This window comes from Lepeophtheirus salmonis, chromosome 6, assembly GCF_016086655.4.
Source record: "Lepeophtheirus salmonis chromosome 6, UVic_Lsal_1.4, whole genome shotgun sequence".
NCBI classification, from domain to species: Eukaryota; Metazoa; Arthropoda; class Copepoda; order Siphonostomatoida; family Caligidae; genus Lepeophtheirus; species Lepeophtheirus salmonis.
Genome location: NC_052136.2, coordinates 56,745,994 through 56,770,493, shown reverse-complemented (window position 1 = coordinate 56,770,493; position 24,500 = coordinate 56,745,994). Strand labels below are relative to the sequence as shown.

The following is a 24,500-nucleotide window of genomic DNA, read 5'->3' as shown; positions in this document are numbered from 1 at the left end:
TTTTAGGTTCGTAATGAGCGTTTTCATGTGACGTCAGTAATTTTGTGTACCTAAGCAATCAAATTATAAAAGAATAAAATCCTTTAAAAAAAAAGATTACGATCAAATGTGTATCTTCATGTGAATATGAAACTAACAAAATTATAAGGATTCAAACCTTGGCCGCCTATCAAAATATATCTTCCTTATTATCTAATTAGCTTTGTTATATATTAGATCCGATGATGTATTCAAAATATGTTATTACATATTGTAATGGCACCAATTAGTTACCAAATGCTTTCATCTCTGGAAACCGCACTTTGACCTATAAATTAGACTTCAATAGAGGACTGTGAAAATTAGTTTATCACTATTTTTGCCAATAGCGATAAGGGCTTCTACAAGAATGCATAACGAAGTTGGATTCTCGTTGGAAACAAGTTATCAACCATATCCAGGTATATGAGACTTAAATCTAATGATTGAACACTTCTTATAAAACTTTGAATAAAAGCAAAAAATACGAAATTAATTTTTCCCCAAACTATTAAATCAACTACGGCCTCCAATATGGAATCACCTTCAATTATGATGCAATTTGTGAAATAAGTAAGAATGAACTTCATCATTATTATTATTTTTTAAATGTTTGTTCCATTTTTAATTTTTATTATTAATCGGGCTAAGTATTGCCTTTGTGGATATCTTCTTTTTTTTAAATAAAAATACGGATTTTGCCTCAACGTTTGTTTTTGTGAGATAACTACTGTAGTGTTATATTCTTTCTTTGTTTTCTTCTAATTAATGGGGTCGTATTAATTCTGCAACACAAGTTGTATTACAAATATTTTTTAATTTTTGTGCGAATGCATTATACGTTTGTCTTTTAATGTATGAGGTATTTGTTTCCTTTATCTTGACTCATAAATAATGTCTTGAGTATAAGTCACATATGGTGTCACTTACATGAAAATAAGAAATGTAGAAATATGACGACACAAAGCACCATCTTGAATTTAAAAATGCATAACGTTATCAATTTATGCATAAATGTATTTATCCACAAGGGAGTAGTATCCATCTATTAAAGCCAACTTGCTAGTCTATGCAATGTCCCCTTTAATGACGTGAGAATTTGGAACAAATACAAAAATTGGTAATAAAGGCAAACAAAACAATCCGATGGAATTCTCCTATGATGATTTTTTTATCTTCATATTTTTTTTTTTTTGTTCGTGAATCAAGTTAGTAATAATTCCATCCATTCAAAGTGTCCGGCATCTAGTTTTAATTTCAAGCCGGTATTTGATCTGGCATACCTTAAGGCGGCTGTTTTCCAACTCAATCTGGCACGCATTTGTACTAAAAATAAGCATACTATTATTCTGGAGTTTCCTTCAGCACACTGTTTCAATTAGACGACAGTTGTATACATCACAGCTTATTCGTGTTTTTTTTTTTTTTTTTATGCCTGCAAATAACAAGAAGAAAAAGAAGGAAAGGTTAAAAAGTATGACAAATGGAACTTAATTAATGGCATAATTTTATTACAAAACTCTAAACCATCACCATCAACACTACTACTTAGATGCCCATTTTGGAAGTGAAAACCAAAACCATATTTTTAAATGGCGCTTTTGACAGCGACTTTTTTTATAGATTTTACTTTTTAGGTTAAAGGAAAGGGGCCCGGTAGAGTCTTTCTCTTTCTCTCTCTTAGTGTGTGTCGGTCGATCTCTCTTCTCCTTCGTCCACTTTTTTCTTCTTATTATTATAGTGCCTAACAATGAACCGTCAAAAAACAAATGCAGCCAAGACATAATTCCTTGTGAATGACTAAGCAAAATGTGTATAAGAATATGTAATAAGACACCAATCTACCCGAAATATGGTTTGTTAAGTTTAATTCATTTCTTCATTCCTGATCAAGTAACACAAAGAAGTGATGTTTTGTAACAGACAAATTAGGTCAAAATATATCCACTTACCGAGTGGTACATTAAAATCTGTAAAGTTTGAATTTTAAAGTGCAACAAGATATAATTTATTAATTAACAATAGGACTTCATATAGTATTAATACTATTAATATGAAATATCAAAATTGTCTCGAGACTTTTTCACAGAAGGACTCTTCAAGGACGACTAGACAATGTACCAGGAATTCAAATATATATATTGTATAGTTTCAGAAATTGCAGCTCCCTTGAAGTATATAATAGAAGAAGTTAGGCAGGGTGTGGAATCCAAATTAGGTAGGAAGGCAACGAACCACGAAATATTGTTTAGTTTTGAGGAGGTAGTGATCTCGAGCATGTGGCTTCAACAGTTGTGGTTGTTAAATTGCAGTGTTTATTATTAATAACATGATATCACACTGTTTACCCCACGAGGAGATTATCAATTACTGCTCTAAACAAGTTTATGGTGACAAAGCTGGCCGAGAGGAGAGAAGAAGATGGGGAGAGAGGAAGAAATAATTAAAAGCCATGTGGTATTTTTGTTGTGTTCCTCTTTCTTTTATGTAAATTTTGTAAAAATGTATGAATGCGTAATTTATACATAAATATTTTAACGATCATGATTAATAATTAGAAATTGTGTTTTTTTATAAAATTATAGAAAAGAGAAGAGATGGGGAGAAGAAAAACAAATAAAAAAATTGATACCATTCATTGCTGGACTTTTTTATTTCTTTATCTAACTAATCTTATATGATTTATATTACACACACGAGCTAGCTTTGTCGTTCTTTGACTGTTCTTCCTTATTTATATTCTTTTAATTTTCACGTAGGAGTCTATGAAGTTTGGAATGAAGTGATGTATTAAACTATAATTATCGTGTATTTATCTTTTAACTTCATTAGAAATATTTCATTCTTATTTTATAACTAATGATTTATTATAACTGTATGTATACACATCAAGTTAAAGCTGTATCTGGATAATATAAAAAAAGTATAAATTGGTGTGTGCTTGAGTTGTATTCATCAATAATATAGCCGCCCTTAGCGCCAATGATGGCTTCCGGGTGTGGGTGAAAGACCTGATACCCTCTTCATATGTAGTCCTCTGTCTTGGAGTCCCAGTGCTGGCTGGAACTGGCTTTGAGGGCCTCCGTGTATATATGACGGACACTGGGGTTGCGATCCCTTCATAAATAATAAATATTGTAAAATTTACGTACTTTTAAAAAATATTTAAAAAGAAAATAGAATAAGTACTTGGTAGAATACAAACCTCGGCTTATGATCATTTTTCCTAGATGTAATATAATTTTTCTCTATTTTATAGTTAAAACGTGCGATGGAGAAAATTTCAAATTTATTGAAATTTAATTTATATTGCATTCATAATTTAATATAAATTATGGGCCATGAAGTACAAAGAAATTCATCATATGTTTTCAACAAATTGTTGTTGTGATGATGTCAGTAGGCTGAGTCAGTTCTATTTCTTTGTTCAAGTACAAAGAAATTCATCAATGTTGAACATATGTTTTCAACAAATTGTTGTTGTGATGATGTCTTTTTCTATCAACAAATTGTTATTATCTCCAAAGTTAGTATGTAGTTTTAATGTTTTGTTTTTACCTTGACCTCTCAGAGTCTGATTTCCTTTATTTTGACAATATTTGTATGAAGTTGAATACATGTTGATCATTAACTTTTGCAGTACTCCTGATAACCTACAGACAAACAAGCTAAGACCAAACCATAATATTCGTTCTACTTCGTGGACGGAGCCAATAATATATTTTAAGAATGCCTAACTCATAGACAAGGGTGGTCAGAAAAGTGTCCGACCTCATATGTAAGATGGCAGCACTCGTAAATAACATATATTTAACGACAGGGCGATACTCGATTTTGTGCCTTATCATACAAACACTCACATCAACTCACTCAAACAACAGTTACATAACAACTATACGTCCAAAATGGCTGAAACTTTGATGAGTAACATATTCTAGAGAGATGTGACATGATAATATTTTAAAGTACTGGCATCTACACGTTGAGGTCGGAAACTTTTCAGACCACCCACACGCTAATTATCAATTCTGATTCATAATACTATAACTAATACTATCCGGCCATCAAATTACTATACAATGTTTAGTTTAATAAAATCTCACGTAAGCCGTATACTGGGAGAGAAACCTTAGTGTTCACATATGTATCAATTAACTTTTAAAAAGATGAAGATCCATCAATACAAACTTTCATTAAATGCATACACATCTATCATATAAACCTTATAACTCATCTTCTAACAATATTGAATTTTATTTTGTAAAAATAGAGAACAGATATATGTACAAAGTATACAAATTTATGTATGAAATATTTAATATATTTTATCAAAGAAATTGAAATGAAAATAAAATAAAAAAAACTTGTCAAAAAGAGACATTTAATGAAATGATAGTATGATATGTAGATTTAAGCATTAATTATTATTATAATATCGGCTTGAAAATATTTTTTTAATCTAAAACGATTCATAATAAAAATAAAAACAATTTTCTGACTTTTTTTTAATTACTAATTCATAATTACTTCCTTAGCGTAATTGCATATTTATAATATATGCTTACATCTACCAACAGGGTTGTTGAAGATGTAAAAAAAGTTGTAATGGGACACATTTTTGTTAAAATAATATTTAAAATGACATTTTTTGGGTATTTTGCATGTGTAGAAGAAAAAATATTTAAAGGTTGTGTTTTGAACGTTGGTTGGTCAAACTTCAATTATCTCTTGTTAAACAGTAAGTCATTCTCAACAATGATTGAATAATGATTTCATAGTTTGGAAGAATTGGCTATGTAATATCAACATTTTTTAGGCCTTCCCCCCTCCTGTTTATTTTCCTATGATAAGTTGTGTAATACAAGAAATTTTAACCATGAGTTGAATATCACTTGGGTTACATAAGTTGTTTAGTTATATATACATAAGATACCAATATTTAAGAACCACTATTCTATTTGTACTTAGCCCCAAAAATCATCAACATTCTTATAAGGGTATTTATATAAATAGATTTATTTGATATATTGATATAATAAAAAAAAAATGAAATCTTAACATGACACAAGAATATGAATTAAAACAATGATATTTAAGAAGTACAAGAATTACTTTTGTTTCAGATTGTTTCTGTGTTGATGCATCACAAATGTACGTACATTTTTTGATTGCCCCATAAAAACATAGGAAGTATGCGTTTAATTTATGAAAAAAGAATACACATTAAACATATAAAATTTCTATGTGGAACAGTACATGATGTCAGCAATAGCCTTGAAACTCTGATTATACAAATAACCTTTATTTTAAATATTCATTCAACGATGAATAAAGTAGTTTAAAAAAAATATATTAATTAACTGTAAAATCTAATTAAACTCAAAAATATTATACAGATATAACAGCTATTAGAAAATTGTATTTCTAAGGAATATGAGTCAAATCTAAATAATATATTAAAGTATGTATGTTGATTACTTTATTTAGTTTTTAGTCATCAACTAAAACAATGAAAGCATTTAAGTACAGGTATTGTTAAATGGTCGTTGGTAGGTCCTTGTGTTTTTCACGATACAGATACTATATAAGATTAATATTCAAACGGTACTTGCAGTGAAATTACGTTATAAAGAAATTGAACTGCATATGTGTAACCCATAAAAGGACCATCCCCCTTTGTTGATCAAGTTTATTTTATAAATAAAATTAAAATTTGTCTGAAAATTGTCTTTTATAAAATTTAACGTCATATCTTATCAATCCCAAAACGGGTTTCCAAGTAATTGCATGTAAAGTTTGCCTTAGCAACATTTTGTTTTTACCTTTTTAGTCGAAAAATATCAATAAATATCGTAAATCAATACCCTTTTTGGCACCATTTTTACCTTCAAATATCAAATCCCCTTTTTGTGCCATACCTAAGATAGGATATAAAATTATTATTCTTTTTTTTTGTAAGTAATTTCGTCGATAGTTGAATGAACTACATCAATAAAGACACTAATATTTTTCTTTATAATCAAATGCATTATAAATATGCATATTTATGTATATCTTATACAGCATCTTATACAGCTAGTAACTTGTATAAGAATACATTACAAGATGCAAAATGAAAAGAAATTTGACATATTTGAATGGAAATTACCTGAGATAAATTGTCATAAATAATGTAATATTCTTCAGATGGTCGATAAATTAATCATGTCATTTTTGACTTATTTTTTAGAAAAATTTATTAATTGATTAGTATTATCCGACACATTTTAAAGTTTAATTAAATAATTCATTAAAACCAAAGCTTACTAACTCATCAATGGTAAAAATAAATTTATATAATTCTGAGGATAAAAAATGAGTGATTCAGTAAATGATTGATAATTAAAATGACTGATATTGTAATTAAATAAAACGTAATGTGTCTTAGAAATGATAATTTTTACAATTTGCTTATACAAATTACAATTGAACAAAATTGCAAAATAAAGGAAAAAAGTCGGTTGACGAGAAATAAACTTTTTGTATGTGTACTTTTTAAAGCCACTAATAAAATTGGTGAATGGTGAAACTAATAAGTATTGCATGAGTTCGTAATAAAGTTTTCTTTACAAAGGAATATGTGCATGAATATATTTTTGACATATAATAAAACGGAGAGTCACTATGAAAATCTAATTTAACGGCTATTAATATATCATGTATAAATAATTTGCAATTCAATAGAACGACTTTTGTCATAGGCAATGAATATACTTTTAGTGGTCGTTCTGTCTGTTTAAGTTCAATATATATACCTATATATATTGGCAATGCGTTACCCTTTGTTGCTATGTTATTCTTACAGGGATTATAATATAGGACCTGTGTATTGTTAGAAATGTATTGTTATGAATTTAAAAAAATGTATTATAAATTTCCAATAACATACGAACATACATATATGATTTATAAATTTGCTTTAATGATAAATCCCTTTTTTACTTTTCCCAAAAATTAAAAAAAAAGAGAATTATGTCGTCGACAAAATAACCCTAGTTATCTAGTTCATTTGGGCAAATATTGCAAAAACGATAAAATAAAATATTCCAAAAATTAAAAATACCACTTACTGTACTATTAATGTTCATAATTTTATGTCCAAAATGCATTGTTTTGTAACATTACTTCTACAAAAATTGAAAATTGATGTTTGATGAAAAAAAGTGAAAAAAAATTAAGAAAATTACAGAAATTTCAGTTAAACATCCATTTTTATTTGTCAAATGTATGTACAAACGAATATTTCTATAAATTATATTTTATTTACGAATCCCATATTCTATTAGAAATACATTTTTTTTTTGTACTTGAAAAAGAAAAAAAAAACGCAAGTGCAATGTTCACTAATTTTTATTTTATTTTTTGTGCTCATAAAGTTGTTTTTTTAGAATAAATTTAGAAAATAACCTTGTTCGAATAGTTATTTTTTGAGACACCAATCAATTTTTGAATAATAAATTAACCACCTATCTAAGCTCCTTGAGCTCTAAAAACTATTTTTGGGTTTAGAATAAACCCACCTTACTCCTTATACTGATAAGCTTCAAAAAAGGTACTCATGCAAAGTTTCAGTCTCGCGGAAGTATAGAACTGTTTTAAGGATTTCCATAGAAATTGGAAAAATCCATTTAACATCATTTATAATTAATATAGATAAATACTTAATCTTTTATTAAGTTTTTTTTTTTTTGCTTCGTTTAATAGCATAACTTTCTGGAAAAAATTCATCCTAAAACAACCTTCAAAATTTCACATACGGTGTAACGGATCAAATTACAACTATAATGGACTGTAACATATTTATTTATTTTATATTTTATACAATTTGCGTATAATCTGTTAATGCGACGTACATCAATAGTAACCAAACATTAGCACCTTCAATCTTTATTACTGCGAAATATCCAAGGACTTTGTCTTAAATTTTAACCTCTCCTTTTTCTTTCAATAACTATCATTAATTGTCTGGAGAGCGTGAGGAGATATTCATATACTCGAATTTCATATTATACAATTTAGCTGCAAGTATTTAAAAATATCATATTTTCTATAATACTGTGCTCTGTAATTTAGGAAAATTTCATTCAATTCTCTTGATGTTTAAGAAAGTTGTGCTGTTTTATTGATGCATCATATTTTATTAGAACACACATTTTGTGGTTGGTTATAGCCTTATAAACAAAATGTCTACGTCAAAAGGAAAAAAATTTAATTTGGTATTCATGTTTAAATGTTGCTGATAAATTGTTCATAACTTCCTTAATATTAAAGCTAGATACAAAATGTCTTTTTTACTGAAGTTAATACAACATGTTATATCTTGTGAACCCCCAAACTCATGTGGTTAAAATAAGGATTCTTTTTTCATGTCATATGTATTAGTGCAAAATGTATTATACAGTTAAAAATGATGTAATTTTTATAGTCTTTCGACTGTTTACTAAGTCCACTAACTGCCTTATAAAAAGAATATTCACTAACAAAGGCTTAAAAATAAATTTTTTCTTAAGAGATGAATTTTTCACCGTTAAGCCTACCAAAAATCTAATTTACGTGTATATATTTGGCCAAGAAAGTTATTTCAATCCCTTTCAAAATAATCTTCCCATTGGAAAACAGATGTCAACAATTCTTTAATTAAAAAATTTGAAATGTAGTTGTTTTTTTCCTTACTTTTTCCTTATTATTTGTAATAATTGAGTCACTAATCAATTAAGAATTAGAGAAATTGACTCCTTAATGGGCATCCATCCATCAATATTTGAATGATAATTTTAATAAAGAACTTACCTATAAAAAGTAAAATATACATATTAATAATTCTAACGAAAAAGTAATGATATTGACAGGAATAACCCTATTTATGAACAAATTATATATCAAGAATATATTTAGCAATAAAAAAAAATCCCAATGAAGCTTGATGAAGTAAAAATGAGTTGCATTCAGTTACTTCCAATGATATTTAAAAATATATATATCAGATATATAGGGTGCGACTTCTATTGAACAGCCAACACATTTTTTTAATATCTATTTTCTCCTGAGCTAATCATCCAATTATAATAAAAACAAAATGCCAAATGAATGTTAAATAAAAAAAATATATGATTATTCAATATAATCGGTTTGGCGTCAATAACGGTTTCGACTCGACCTTGGAAACGGGAGCTGGTAATATTGGCATTCTTCTTTGGCAGATTCCAGAATTCCGCCTGGATCCTTGAAAGCAGCTCGGATTTTTTGTTGCAGGAGGATTTGTTGATGTGTCACTCAACCGTTTCCCACACAAAGAAATCCATGGGGTTGAGATCCAATGAAGTAAAAAAAAATCTGACCTCATCTTGTGACGAGTACGCTTTGTTTTTGATTCATTATCACCTAAAGACTTTTCCAGTTCCTTCTTGAATCTCCAGGCATAGGACCTACACAGATTTAAGAAATTTGTCTCGTTTGTCACAGATTGCAACAAGGAAAATCTGCCTTTTCCAAGATTGTTGAAAAAATACTTTGTTGATCGACGCCATTTTTTTAACTGACGTCAAACACTTCAAGCTACTTGCTAAAACAATAAACAACCTCCTACATGCACAGGTGCAGCTGTTATAGGAGCTCATATTTCGTTTTAAAAAACGACATCACACGTTATATATATTTTTTTATATATAATTAAACTATTTAGATTGTTTGTAATTTTTGAGTGTTAATTCCCCCTCCCCTCAAAGGATGAAAGTTAGCAATGCCCCCAAGTAATAACTAAATTAACTTGTGAGAAACGCATCATGCCCTTTATGAATCCCTGCTTTTCTGACAAGGTACGTGGCTTTACTTCCTAATTAACATTTATTATCATAATATATCATAATATCATATAGCAACATATAAACATGTAAATTTGGTCTTCAACATTCTTCAACGAAGAAGAAAGATCTTTTGTTACTTTTAGATAGAAATATCCATTCTTTCTTAAAATTAGGTAGATTCCTTTACTATAAACTATAATTATGACATTATAAGGTACAGATAATATCTTAACAAACTCACAAAAATAGTACAAGTAGCGTACAAAAAGACAATTCACTTATTTCTTACCTAATTTTTTTACTTTAGTATCTATTTTTTGTATAATATTTCAGAAAGTATGTAGCTATGAATTAGATACTTCTTCCTCCCCTCCTCTATGCTTGGACTTCACAAACAAAATATTCGCATGTTAACATGGTACCTACTTTAGAAAAACATACACATTTGCACAAAGTCATACTAAAAATTGTTTGTTTTTTTGTATTGCATGATATGTCGATTATAATAATAATCATAATTATTATTATATTTCTTTTAGTTATTCAAAAAATATAGTTTATTAACAATGTCCTAATTTAGTATTGTATAGAAAGCAAATCAATGATATTTTTTTTGGTACAGTTGAGTAAAGAGCAATTGTATAGTATAGAAGTGTATCATTCAATAATTTTTTTTAAATATATCCTTTCATCATGATAAATTAATGTTAAGAGTAGTATCATAATTCGATCAGGAATTGTATGTAGCTCAAAATCAATTTGTTCCTAAACCAAAAATACTAGATATAGCTAGGAGGCAAATTGAATATTTTACTTAAAACTCTTGCGCCGTTTAATATACAATCATAAGAAATTAAAAAGTTATTCCAGATCTACAGAATAATTATTGTTATATCCTTTTATTTAAATATTATGTAAATACTGCTCATTCTTTCTATGAAATTCGTAACTATTTTATGGCTGGGTCTTGATAATTTATTTACTGTCGAATTTTTAATAAGGAACTTTTTGTTAAAAACGGATTGATAACTAACATCAGATAAAGCAATTTTTCAACATGCTTGACTTTGGATTAAGGAATTCATTTTAAACTAGAATTTTTAATTTTAAATATATTTTTGTATGTAACATCTCTATATAAATAAAAAATGTACAATTTCAATTATTGTACATGTTTTAAAATATATTCAAATTCAAAAACAATGGGAATTTGAATTTTTGGGCAGAATACCCCGAAAATTATTGTTTTTATTTATTTAAGTAACCCTTAAAACTCAGATATTGGCATTACAACTATAAATCTACATCCAATTATAGATTCTTTATTGAAAAAAGAGTCTACTTAATTATATTTTGTAAATGCTTTAAGTAATAAGATTTTCATTTCATCAATCTTTAATCATTTTGTCCCTTGATAAAAGTTCCCCTTTTTATCGGAGTCATAACCTTTTAATAATAACAAATTATATCTTAAAAGTAACTTTGGCAGCAGCTCTCTTTGTAAAACTAACTTTTTAATATATGGTTATAGTTTTTTTTACAAATAACAGTATATTTATTACTTTATGATCGAGATACGACATTTTCTGAAGGTAGAAACATTAGAGTCATAAAAAGTGTTATCTTGTATGAAATGCTTTAGTGGTACGATTATGTATAAGCTATTTAGATAATGCCAGAGTAATAAAGTAAATAACACGTGGTGCAATGCCCCCTTAGCTCATTTTGTGTCTCTATGAAGGACTTTCCTTAAATTATCCTTTGATTAGTCAGAGTGAGTTACACTGATTAAGTATAAATAACCATTAAAATATTACAATAATTCCATCTGACCTTTGAAGTCAATTTACATTTAGTATATTTTTCTCTCTAGGAGCGAACATGTATCCAACCAACGCAGTTCAAGAAAATAATATCTCTCGAGGGCGTTGTCCACTGAGCTATGGCACACAACACAGTATGTATATCCTAAGGAGGCTTTTTTATACTGGAATTTCGAGAAAAAATTGAGTTTTTGGTAAATTATTTTAATTTTAACAAAAACTTGTTATTTTTAATACCAAGAAATGGTCTATTAGACCATACTAATTGTATTGAAATTTTATTATAACTTATATATATGAATGACATTAAAATTGATTTTAAGTGTTAGGTTAAGTAAAAAGTTCTAAGCGTTTTTCGCTAGATGTCTTTTGTGAGCTAAATCTCACGATTAATACAATGCATAAAAAAACTTAAAGTATGAATAAAGGTTAAGCGTACATTAAAAAAAAGTTGATTTACAGCTTTGTGTTTGATGAAGGCAAAAGGTATGTTACACCGTTCTCAAATGAAAGCAAAAAGTCACAGTATCACAATGACCAAGGTAAAAAAAAGGAGCAGACGGTCAAAAAATGGTGCTTTTTATGGACCCAATATATTAATGAATGCAAAAACAAAGTGGTGATTCTAACGATATGGACGTAGAAAGTTGCTGATAAAATAATGGAAATTATCGAGTTGGGCTTGCATGTGACCACTTAATCCATTGTTCAGGAACTGAAAATTAGCCAAAAACCCGTTTGGAACCGTTTAAAGCGTATATTTCTAGCTATATTCATTTTATTGTCAAAATAAAGCGAAAATCCTCAAAACTTTTTACTTCACCTTTTATTAAAAAGCACTATTTTTGCAAAAACAATAATATGATACATAATTCTGCTATCTAGTTTTGAAAAATAAAGATAAAGATATTGTCATGTATATTGTATCCTACTTAGACTTAAAATAGGCACGTAAAAGTTTCAATAATCAATATTTTTAGCTCTCAAAATAGTTTTCATTCTCACACAAATACAACAACTACCTAAAAAGTCTTTATTGTTCTTAGAGTTGTAAATAGTTTGATTTGCTTTTAAGCAAAAAAATAAATAATAATAACATAATAACACTGACAGCTTGAAGATTTTCTAGAAGTAGAGCAGTTAAGTCAGGACGCTCAATTAAATTAGATGCTATCACTACAAGAAGCAAGAAAAAAGCAGAAATACAACTCCTGATCTACCAAATATATAAACATAATTTACTCTGTTGTCGATCCTCGATTATAAATTGAGTTCAACAATGACTTAACTAACAAATCCTCTGTGTTACTCTTTGTCTTTTATTAGCACATGCTAGGAGTGTCCGTAAGAATTTATTTTTTTCTAAAAATATTTGTCAAATATAAAATTTTTTGAATTTTCTTTTTCAAATATAATTTTTTGAATTTTTTTTTCGGGAAAAATATCAAAAATTAATAACTATTTTTAGACAATTAAATTTTTTGAATAAAAATTTGAAACATTAAATTAAATTTCAAATATTTGGAGAAATTAATTAAATTTTAAATATTAAATTTTTGAAAAAAAGTCAAATATTTTTTTTTTTTTTTCTGAAATTGATATTCTCTTAGAATTGTTAAATCAAAATATATCATGGAACACGAAGGTAGTTCCATAAAATGTAATGTTGTTTTGGTCTTTTATTTCTGTAAGAATAATGATGTAATGTATTTTCTATTCATCATTTTTTATTTAGAGATTTGCACTTCTTATTTTCGAGTCGTTGTGTTGTTTGCTTCATTTTTATTATGAAACTAATTTTATCAAAAATATTTTGACTGGTTCGAACTCATTACATAGTAAGCTTTTGATAGTATTTATGTATTAAAACTTTCGTGCCATCATTCTATCAATATTTTCTATACTTGAAGGTGAAAAATCCTGAGGGAAAATGGATTTAAGGCAAGATGGCTTTAGACAAGATATTTTAAGGCAAAAGTACTTTACAATTCTGCCATATAAATGTATATATTGTATACTCATATATCTTTCTGTTGGGATTTCAAATAACTTTATTTTTCTTCATTTTTTTTCATAAAATATTGCAGAATAAATAGCAATATTTTAACATAACAAAATGTATTTTATGACATATTTATTATTTCAATTACATATTTTGTTTTTATGATACATTATTTGAGTTATATAAGTCGTAAAATGTAATAAAAAAAACAGACATTTAAAAAAGAAATATAACAAGAAAAAGAGCATGAGTCAATTTTTTGTACACTATTACATTACACAAGATAATGTTTCTCGTCGTTTTTGTTAAACGACTATCACTTTTGCTTTGTAAATTGAGATTTGATATTTGTCTTTTTTTCATTCATGATGAAATAGGGAAACGGCAAATCATTGGGTACTCCATAAGTCCTTCAAATTGTTAAATACATTGATATTTTATACAGATTAACTAAATACTAAAAGATATAAAAAGTACAACTTTTAATTTATATCATCATCACATTGTGAAAGGTACAAGAGTCTACAAATGACCAATGTTGACAAAAATCCAGAGCATTAAAATGGCATATTCTTTGACAAAATTGACTCAAGAGTAGTGTTGTGTAGGTCCTTCTTTATTCGGTCCAGTCCATTCTTAGGACCACTACATAACTATCTATCTTTTGAATTTTTCTAAAGATGTAGATAATTTATTAAACCGAATAAGATATAGTAAATATGCAGTAAGAGCATTGCACATATCTAGGAAGGTGGTCTGAAAGTTTTCGACCTTAACGTGAAGATGGCAGCACTCGTAAATAAAAGATAGTTATTATGTGAATTTTTATTTTATTTTTGAGCATAGTCTCTTATTAACTTTACATACTTCTCCATGTGAAATGACAGATGGGTAGGTCAGAGAGATGAAAACTTCATTCGTAAAAGTGTTTCAAATTTCAAGGAGACCATGTTGGAAAAAAATCTGATTTTATTTTTACGGAAAAAAACTTACATCAACTCACTCAAACAACTGTTACGTAACAACCGTGAGTCCAAAATGTTTGAAATTTTTCAGAGTAACTGTCAATAGATACTGAAAAGACGTGACTAGCTTATGTTTACAAGTTTGCCGTCTTCACGCTGCGCTTGGAAACTTTTCAGACCACTCTCGTACGTATTGAGACACAAAAGCCTTCTTATTATGATGAATTTTTAATTGGAGTTGGAGTTTGGAATGTATTTTAGATGACTTATTACGTCAAAACCATTGAACGATATTTAGAACATATATAACCATATTTACATAGATGACCATCTATCAGCAGATATTGTCGCCAACATTATTTCAATTTTCTTTACAACTAATTTTTCTATTTCTACTAATACAGAATACTCTACGTTTATTTAGTATTTCCAGACTTTTTGACTCTGACTATTGCTAGGATACATATGTAACATTTATACAATATACATATGATCATATGCCATGTATTGACACGGGATAGAATGTATAAGTTTGCCCCCACGTCATACTTTCTCTTTCCATCTCTAAATTGGAGAGAGTGATATTCGAAAGTTAAAATCGACTTATTGCAACCTTTTAATACCAAGGAAATAATTTTCTAGGTAAGGCAAAGCGATGCGTCCCAAAGAGCGAATTATTAAAGTAGGAGGAGAGGGATCACGATTTTTTCGAGATATTCGGACAATTAGCACTTTGGGGGATCATGAAAGTAGATGGAAGATCCAATTGCGAGGAAAAGGTTATGAGTTAGTCTTTTATGAAGTATCAGGGGGAGAGCCAAAGGAGTGAGGCCGGAGAAGATCATTATGTAAGGCACTACGACTTTTTCTGGTATCTACCATGAATCATTAGAGTATAATTAATTTTCAGGAATACCATTTACGGATGTTGTCGTGTACAAATCCGTCTCTTTCAATCGCTTCTGAAATTTGTACTCTTGCAAATCGATAAACTTGTATAATGTCGCAGTGTCTTTTATAATGATCTTCCTCTGTTCTTGGATCCGACTCCGAGATCCCCTCCTTCACAAAAGACAAAATCACATGCTTTTTCAAGTATTTTTTAAAGATACTTTCATAATCCTCTTAAAGTACTAATTTTCCGAATACCTCGAAAAGTAGAAACCATCTTCTCCTACTCGAATAATATACTCTTCGCCTCGCGATGCGTCATTTCGCCTCACTTAACGAGTCATTTCCTGAGTATTAAAAGGTTGCAATAATTGAATTATAACTATCTTCGAGATAGACAGAGAAAGTATGATGTACGGGCAAGCTTTTGCAATGTACTCATTACATGTATGCCGAATTTTCTGTTGGAACATGTTTGTTACATCAAATTAAGAAATAAAGAAAGGGAAGGGATATATTAAAATAAAAATTAATAGTTTTGATACTTTAAAAAACGTTTTTAGAAGGATTCCTCTCTTATTATGACATATTTATATATGATTCATTTTTCTTTAGCACGCTGTCTACTTACATGATTGTTTTTAAAATAAAAAACTTGAGATGATTAAAAAGAAAAAAAAAAGGTTAGAGCTCCAACATAAATATTATATGCTTTTCTAACATAAACAAATTGAATAATTTAATTTTTTTCTATAAATTAGTTAATTAATTTGAAAAAAGAAAGAAAACTTATTTTCTAAAAGCTCATTTTTTTTTCTTTCGCGAAATGAATAAAGTTTATTGTTAATGAACATTATTTTTACTTTCTCTTTTTGTTGTATTTAATCTAGGTTTTTACTTAGGCTTAAGGAATTACATTAGCATGACACAAAACGAGGACTCCTTCTCGGTTTTACACCTATATATTTATCTATTAAATTAAACACATTTTTGCATTTACAATTAATGTAATCCTCTTTTGACACTCTTACTCGCAATATGGTCATTTTATATTATGCTTTTATAAAATATAAATATATGAATAGATATATTTATGACCTGAGAACAAAAATGTTGTACTTTTTACGAAGGATTTTTTTTGTTGGGTTTACATTTTGATTTTTTTTTAAAATGCATTGACAAAGTTCCAACAAAAACTCTTACTATATCCGAGCTTTCCATTATTTCATATCATTTTTTCATGTGCTTATTATCTATATGTATGTTGTGTACAAGTTAAAAATTGTATAAGTTGCAATTTTTGATGTCTTAAAATTCCTTATTTAATTACAACATTTGTCCTTCTTATAACCAACTATACATTGATACTATCGTTGCATTTACATTTATCAAATTAAATGGATAATTCGTTATTTATGAGTAATATAACTGTGTGCATTTGAACTTCATAATGTACCGCAGTATGCCTATTTATTATAGTAATTTGTACTGAAATAGTAAAAAATAACTCCACTAAAATATTGAAGATCAATAGAATATTAAATGATTGCCTTATTCTCACCCTAGGTACTCTATGTAAATCCTTCATTTTAAATTACTCATCTCCTTTTTAGGTTTCAACTTGAATAATTTGCTTTTCCAGCTTACAGTTTGTACAAAATTGCAGCTTGTATACACCATATATACAGGGTCGTTTAGGTAAATCTGGACCATTTTTAACTACATCCTGAACAATAAGGCAAATATTTAACTTGGTTTTTTCAATATTGAAGTTTGAGGTTGAGACTTAATTTGAAGTTAATTAAATAACTTTTAATCCAAAACAAGTATTTAAAATCTTGGAGACCCAGAGGAACACCATCATCAAATTTGCATGTGCAGGATACATGAAGATGCTCAGATATCCAAATAGTAGAGTCTACGACGTCTACAACTGCTGGAAGGAGGAGGGGGTATAGAAAGAAAAACTCATTGGTCCACAAAGTGATACAAATCGTACTCCAATATTCCTTGTAGGCCTGAACCGTTCCTTCAAGTAATCTCCTGTAACTCCAATTAACGATCTTGCCAAAAAGTGAGCAAGTAAGCTGGGCAACAGATCCCAGGGATATAAACACTTATCTCAGGACAAAGTCATATCGCTTTTATACAAGACATAACCTTAGAGACAAAATGAAGGCCATCCAGAATGCTTGCGGTAAGAAAATTGCTGAACGATTTGAAGCCGCATGATCACAGAATCATCTTTTATTCGGATGAAAAACAATAGACTGTTGACTGATCCCAAAACATCCAGAACGACAGATGGTTGGTCAAAAAGGGAGAGTAAATGTCCCCCACGTCTTTATAGACAAGTTTATAGCCAGTATCATACCCCTTGGGGTTATTGACAGCAACGGTAATGTCATGCATTTGAACCACAAGAGAGAGTGGGTGCCAACAGGTACTGTAAACTCCTGTTTGATCAAATGATATCTTGGAGGAAAGCTGAGACCAATTGTCCCTGTTTTAACCGGACTCCGCACTCTCTCACATGGGCCACATGACCCAAAATTTGTTAAAACAAGAGAAGCTGTCATTTTGACAAGCCAAAACCTGGCGCTCTTACTCTGTTTATATAAATCCAATGAATTACTTCTCTAGGGGACTTAAGTCTCTGCCAATTCACACAACACCATCAATTCTTTGAAGCCCTCTATCCTTAAGTACTGGAACAAAGTCTCTCTCTTGGACATGTTCAAGGCCTTCAAATCCTTTAGGCATCGTCTCGAGCGAGTGATTGGCGAAAAAGAAAAAAAATAGATTGCATGATTTGTTATGTTTTATTAGAATTTGTAAACCTCTACTTGCTTCCCTTATCGATCAGGTTGCAAATAAAGGTTGTCCGGATTTACCTGAAAACCCCTGTATATTCTAAAATGAACAAAAAGGCATGCTTATAAAATGTCCTTAGCTGTAGACGGATGAAGAATATGGAAAAACAAAACAAAAAAAGAACGAGAAACTAAATTGAATTTTTATTTCTAGACAGTGATTGTTGTTCATTTTTTTGTACGTATATAAATTCTTGGAAAAGTGCCAATTAACATTTTTTGTCAATAGGAAAAATGTAAGTTTCCCCCTTTAGTATTTTTATATATATTTATGCATGGTATCACAAGGTTACACCGCTTCACTCTATAAGGATCTCCCTCCACCCCCCCTTTTTTTTTTCTCTAAATAAAAACCACATAATAATGTGGCTTTCAAATTTATATCTATAAATTCGATTAAATTTTATATCTTTAAAACCCTTTGCTACAGCTTTTGATATCGTAATCATGATTAAAAAACAATAAATATCCTTTCCGAAAGCTCTTCATTGAAATGAACAAACACTTTTGTTTCATTAAAACAGTTTTAATTAAATAATTTTTGAATCACGTCATATTACTGACTTAGCGCAAAAACATTAATTTGAGTCTAATAATTTTTTGGCAGTAACCATAGACGGAAATTATGATAATACATTTTGTTTTTTTCTTATTTCCCAAAAATAAATATTTATTATATTGATTAGCAAAATTCAATGTGTACAGAATCTTTTCAGTGCGAACCCATATTATACGTCATTAACAATCATTTATTCAATGCAGTCTTACATTTTTACAGAGAGATTGTGTCTATTTTGCACATAATCTTAACTGCAGGCCTGGACAATGGACGATGCAATGCATGAGTAGTGCAGAAAAGTTGTCATATCTTTTTGAACAATACCTATACAAAATTTAATTTTTCTACGTTGTCAACTTTATGTATCACATCTTATTCAAAGTTTGTAAGGAGACAAAAGTACTTTATTTTACGGATAAGGATTAAAATACAGCATTTATCATCAATTTATATAAATTAATTATCAAATACATTATTTTAATAAAAAAACATTGAAAGTGTTTTGTTTTTTTCTCAAACTGTCCTATGGAACAAAAAGAGTGAATAAAATAAAATTTGGATCCTTCCTTTCTAAAAATAAAAAAAAAGGATGCGTGCTATACGCGGAGCATCAAATTTTTTAACTTTTTTTTTTTTTTTTTTTTCTCAATAAAACAATTTAAAAAAAAAAACTTTTTTTACTCTTTATAAGTTAGAAAAAAGTACATCAAAACTATTGCATGCAAAATAATTAAAAATGTATCCTAAGTACTTATATTCACTGAGTTAAGGGTTTTTACCTTTTTTCATAATTTGATCGAGTTGTGCCACTTAAAAATGACCTTGTAGGTCAATGCCATTTTGCATCTACTTGTAGTCGAATTTCGGAAATACTTTAAACTTAAACTGTTCTATTGTGCAATCCAAATGATTATTTTTTTTTTTTTAAATATATAATTTTAATAATATTTTACTTCAATAGCTACATGTATCAGTATGAAACAATGTTATTAAAAAAACTGCATCATCTCTTAGTTTAACAAAAAAATAGTTATATATTCTTAAAATACAGTTAAACGCAGAATATTTAATATTTTTTTCTGCATAAATATAAACCATCTCGTAAATGCACTTTTTTAATGTGGTATTTATAAATAGTTAAAAACTGACAATCTAATGACTAGGTAATGTGAATGATGGCAGCAAAATTTGAATCTGCAAGGTTTAATATATATTGAAAATAAAAAACCTCAGTTCATGGTGTTCCGTATAGTATGTTTTTCCATTGTGTCAACGATATTTTGTTAGTCATACCAGTAATTAAATATATGGATCCACGTCATCACAAAGGATCTTCCATAAGAGAAATCTGTACTATACTAAAGGAAAATGAACATGAGATACATTTTTTACGAGATTTTAATAAAATGTATAATTTGGTCATTGTAGTGCTTTCTTCAATTATTTTCGATCACATTTGTTGACAAAACTAATATTTTGTAATTGAATTTTGAAATAGTTCTTATAATTGAAAGGACGTCTAATCAAAAGGAGATCTGAAATTTATTATAGAACAACATTACAAGATCTAATATTCGAATGACAAATAGTTAGATAGATTAATAATAACAAATTGTGTAAGCCTGTGGCGTAGCGTTATTAAAATTTACACATGTCTTCCCTTGTCAAATTCGTGACACATAATCATTGCACCTCAGAAAGAAATGAACGAGGGAAAAATTGGCAAGCTGATCAAATAATTTTGTTATTTGGGATTTTTTAATCATCAATCTATAATATATTCAGTAGTATGTACAAATTGTTTAAAGATTTTTATCAAAAAGTTCCTTTTTTTATAGCTCAAATAAACATTCATATACTTTCCATAAATAATTTTCTTGGACGATATCCATGGATAAATATTAGTGTTATCATCAGGACTGAGAGAGGCTGAATATAATTAAGTGGCCAAAAGATCTAAAAACAGACAATGTAATTAATTCTAATCCCTTAGGAGTATGTTTATAAAATAAATGTAAATGTACATACAGAGTGCTCAAGCTTTATGTGCCACCTCTTTGATGTGCTCTTTTGGGTAAACCCATACACTTAGACAGCTGATTTTTTTAAGATAGCTTTTTCAAACCTGCATAAGTTGGTAAAAATGGAATCTATCAACGAATTCATTGAACCAAATATTTGGAAGAGGCACAGATCCCTCATCACAGGGAGCGACAACAAAACAATCAGTCGAACTCTGGAACTCTGTTAGACGTTCGTCCGCTAAGTTAGGAAGGAATTTGAGGCACCTGAAGTACTTGACTTTATCCCACAACTCACTCGAAAAAAAAAAGTCTCAAATGGATTCAAGACAATTTTAAAGTCTTCATCTTGCCGGACTTTTGGCCCTCCAAACTCGTCAAATCGGAATCTAATGATCCTACATATGCTACACCAAAAACAAATTTATCAGTCGGATTATGAAGGAATTCAAGGATTTGTCACAGGATTAAGTAGCAAATCAGAATCCATCTGACACACTACACTTTCACACTCTAATATTATTTTTTAATCGGATAAATAGTTGGAAAAAATATATCGTTTGAAAAACTTTCACACCCAGTATATGATAAATAAGTACATATTTATGTATGAAAAATAATTTAACCTATTTAAGAAAGGATAGTCGTGACTGTTAGAACTCTTGCTCAGTTATAGGGTTTGCAACTGTATATACTAATAATTGCCAATAGTTCATCTGTTTTAAAATTTATAAAACTATCTGCCCAAGATAAACATATGAAATAAAAGAGAGTTACTATTTTCCGCTACGCCATCATCTAAAATAAGAAAATACATATTCATAACTTTTTTATTTTTTACAGCTTTTGCCTGTGTTTAAATTTATAAAATGCATGACTACAACATTTGATCTCAAAACAATATCAGAATTATAGTTATTCAAATCATATGATTATACTCCCCGGCAACGTTTAGGTAAATTACTAAATTATATAACCGATACAGGTGTCTAATGCTCATAAAAGTTAGAAGACATTTTATTATAATTCCTTATTTTATTTCCTCAAATAATTAGTGATAGGACAATTAATTCAAATCGGATTTTTTTTCTAAATTTTGAAATCTTTTTCCAAAAAATTTATTTTTTTGTAAATATTTGTAGATTTAAAAAAAAAATTATAATATAGAATTGTATATTTAATATATTTTTTAAATTTAATGCTTTGGAAATTTTTTTCCAAAAATTTTAATCTTACAAATTTAATATTTGAATATTTTTTTATTTTTTTGTCAAAAAAATTCCAAATGCCCATTCCCTATAATATAATCATTTGAACACCCCTGATAGCAAAATTTTATTTTTTAATATTATTTAAAATATTAAAGAATCAGAATTTTTACTGGATGCATCGGAATTGGCATACGGATTTTTTTTTTTGGAATCGTCCCCTCACTATATGTAATCATTGTTTGTGATTAGATTAACTTATATCACCAATTTTGTCGCTGAAGGAAGGTTCAGTTAATAAGATTATTATTTAATGTGTTTTTAGTTACTTTTTGTTAATAAAGCATACATTGTTGTTTTTGTATTCCAAGTGTCATAAATGGTTTTTCAATATTTTAATAGAGTTTACTCTTTTTAAATTACCCAACCAGTATACGCCAAAAGCTCTTTGACCATGACAATCATAACTCAAGTGAGAAAAACAAACTTTTGTAGCAGAGCGTATTTATTTGTTGAATTTGAAATACAAAATGTGTTTTAATCTATTTTATATATATATATATATATATATCGATTAAGAATTCAGTTATTTTTTCCCATGAAGGCACTACAGACCCTCACAACATAGTCCATTGCTCCTTAACATCAGTATCAGTACAGTTCGTACAGTCTCTACTTTCCACATAGCTCTAGATTCCGTAATCTAGGAGAATACAGTCAGGAGATGATGGGCCCAAAAGTTGGATGGCCAGAAACTAGGCAGATGAGATCCGTACTTCATCTGTATTTTTGGACGCTTCAGTAAGTAGGCAATGTTTTCTTCTGGCATATGAGGGCATACCAAGGTCACCCACCGCTCTACGTACTGTGGCCTCCGAGACACTGAACTCCCGTGAATTTTTTTTGTATTTACCTTGTTGGATTGTCCTCAATGGTGTCCCTCAATTGCTTCAAAAACACCTCAGTCATCATTTTGTTCTCCCTACAACTCCTCAGCTTTTCACAATTTTCATCTTATTCTTCGCCTCATAAACAAGTGTCTTTCACAAAAGTACCATCTCACAAATAGAGGACACTACTATTCGGAGAAAGTCAACAACTTGTTGTCTTTTGATTCTGTTTCAAATAATTGTTATTTTCTGATTTAATCAAAACAACTATAATTTAAAAGCTAAAATTACAAACTTAAAACATATATTCTACAAAACCTCAAATTTTTAATTTGTCAAAAATCGTGGAAATTGCAGGGTATATGTTTATTTGCCTAACATTTTATCTCCACAAGAAGCACAGAACAAAAGCTCAAAATTATTTTGTTCTTCGGTAAACCGAAGGCTTCTGATTAAAATACTTAAAATGATATCAAAGAAGCCATTGTGTGGCATTTGTGGCTCCCTCTAAATTAAAGAATATTCAAGATATATATTACATGCTTTTTTTCCTTGTTTTTTTTTTCTTTTGATTTATGATTATGGTTTATATCATCCATGTTTGTACATATACATATAGTGATACGAAGTATTTCTAATGTTTTATTTATATATATACATAAATATTTGTTGCTACCTCAACAGTTAGACTAAGCAAGTAGTCATGTGATAATTGCATACCTATATAAGTACATATAAACGCTTGAAGTGCATCATTTGTATTTTAAATTTTTCGCAATAAATATCTAAGAACATTATTTTGAAACAAAAAGTTTCTAAGATTAATTATATTTCTTATTTTTTGATAAATATAAATGGATAAATAACTAAGTAGATAATAATATAAATTCAGAGGTATGCCCCTCAAGTAGAAATTTCTAGGCCAAAAAATAAAAATTGAATTGTATATTTTCTTACAAGCCATAACAGATTTTCAAAAAATATTCTACCCACAATACTCAAAGGTTAAAAAATACAATACGTTAAGGATTTCATGCACTATGTATTTGCGCATTTGAAGATAAGTGTAATAGTAATATTTTTCCTGTACAAATCAAATTCAATACTTTTTCAAATAGTGTGTAAACTATTTCTTATGATGAAGAAATACAGAAAAGAATAAAATATAAGTTTATTTATTTATCCAAAATTTAATAAGAATTGTAATATTTGTTTAAACTTCATATAAGAGCATCTAATCCAATAAATAATGTTTTAAAATTTGGCAATGAAAAATCTCTTGAATTCACATTTATATGGATGTGATCAGAAACTATTTTCAAACATATGCTAATTAAATTTTCCAATCTCAAGTTTATTTTGCTTCGAAACACTTATTTCAGCATCAATATTCATTTGTTTGTAGTTT

The 24,500-nt window shown here is 28.6% G+C and overlaps 1 protein-coding gene across 5 annotated transcripts in view; it reads right to left on the bottom strand.

The window, feature by feature from the left end:
- Window positions 1-24,500, bottom strand: part of LOC121119554 (neo-calmodulin) — a 102,042-nt gene that overhangs the window by 45,177 nt on the left and 32,365 nt on the right. Inside the window, exon 2 of one of the 5 annotated variants that reach the window (XM_071889764.1) lies at window positions 8,731-8,847. The exons of the other annotated variants lie outside the window; for them this stretch is intronic. The gene's annotated coding sequence lies outside the window, so the exon portion shown is untranslated. The remainder of the gene's footprint in view (window positions 1-8,730; window positions 8,848-24,500) is intronic. 5 annotated transcript variants of the gene reach the window in all.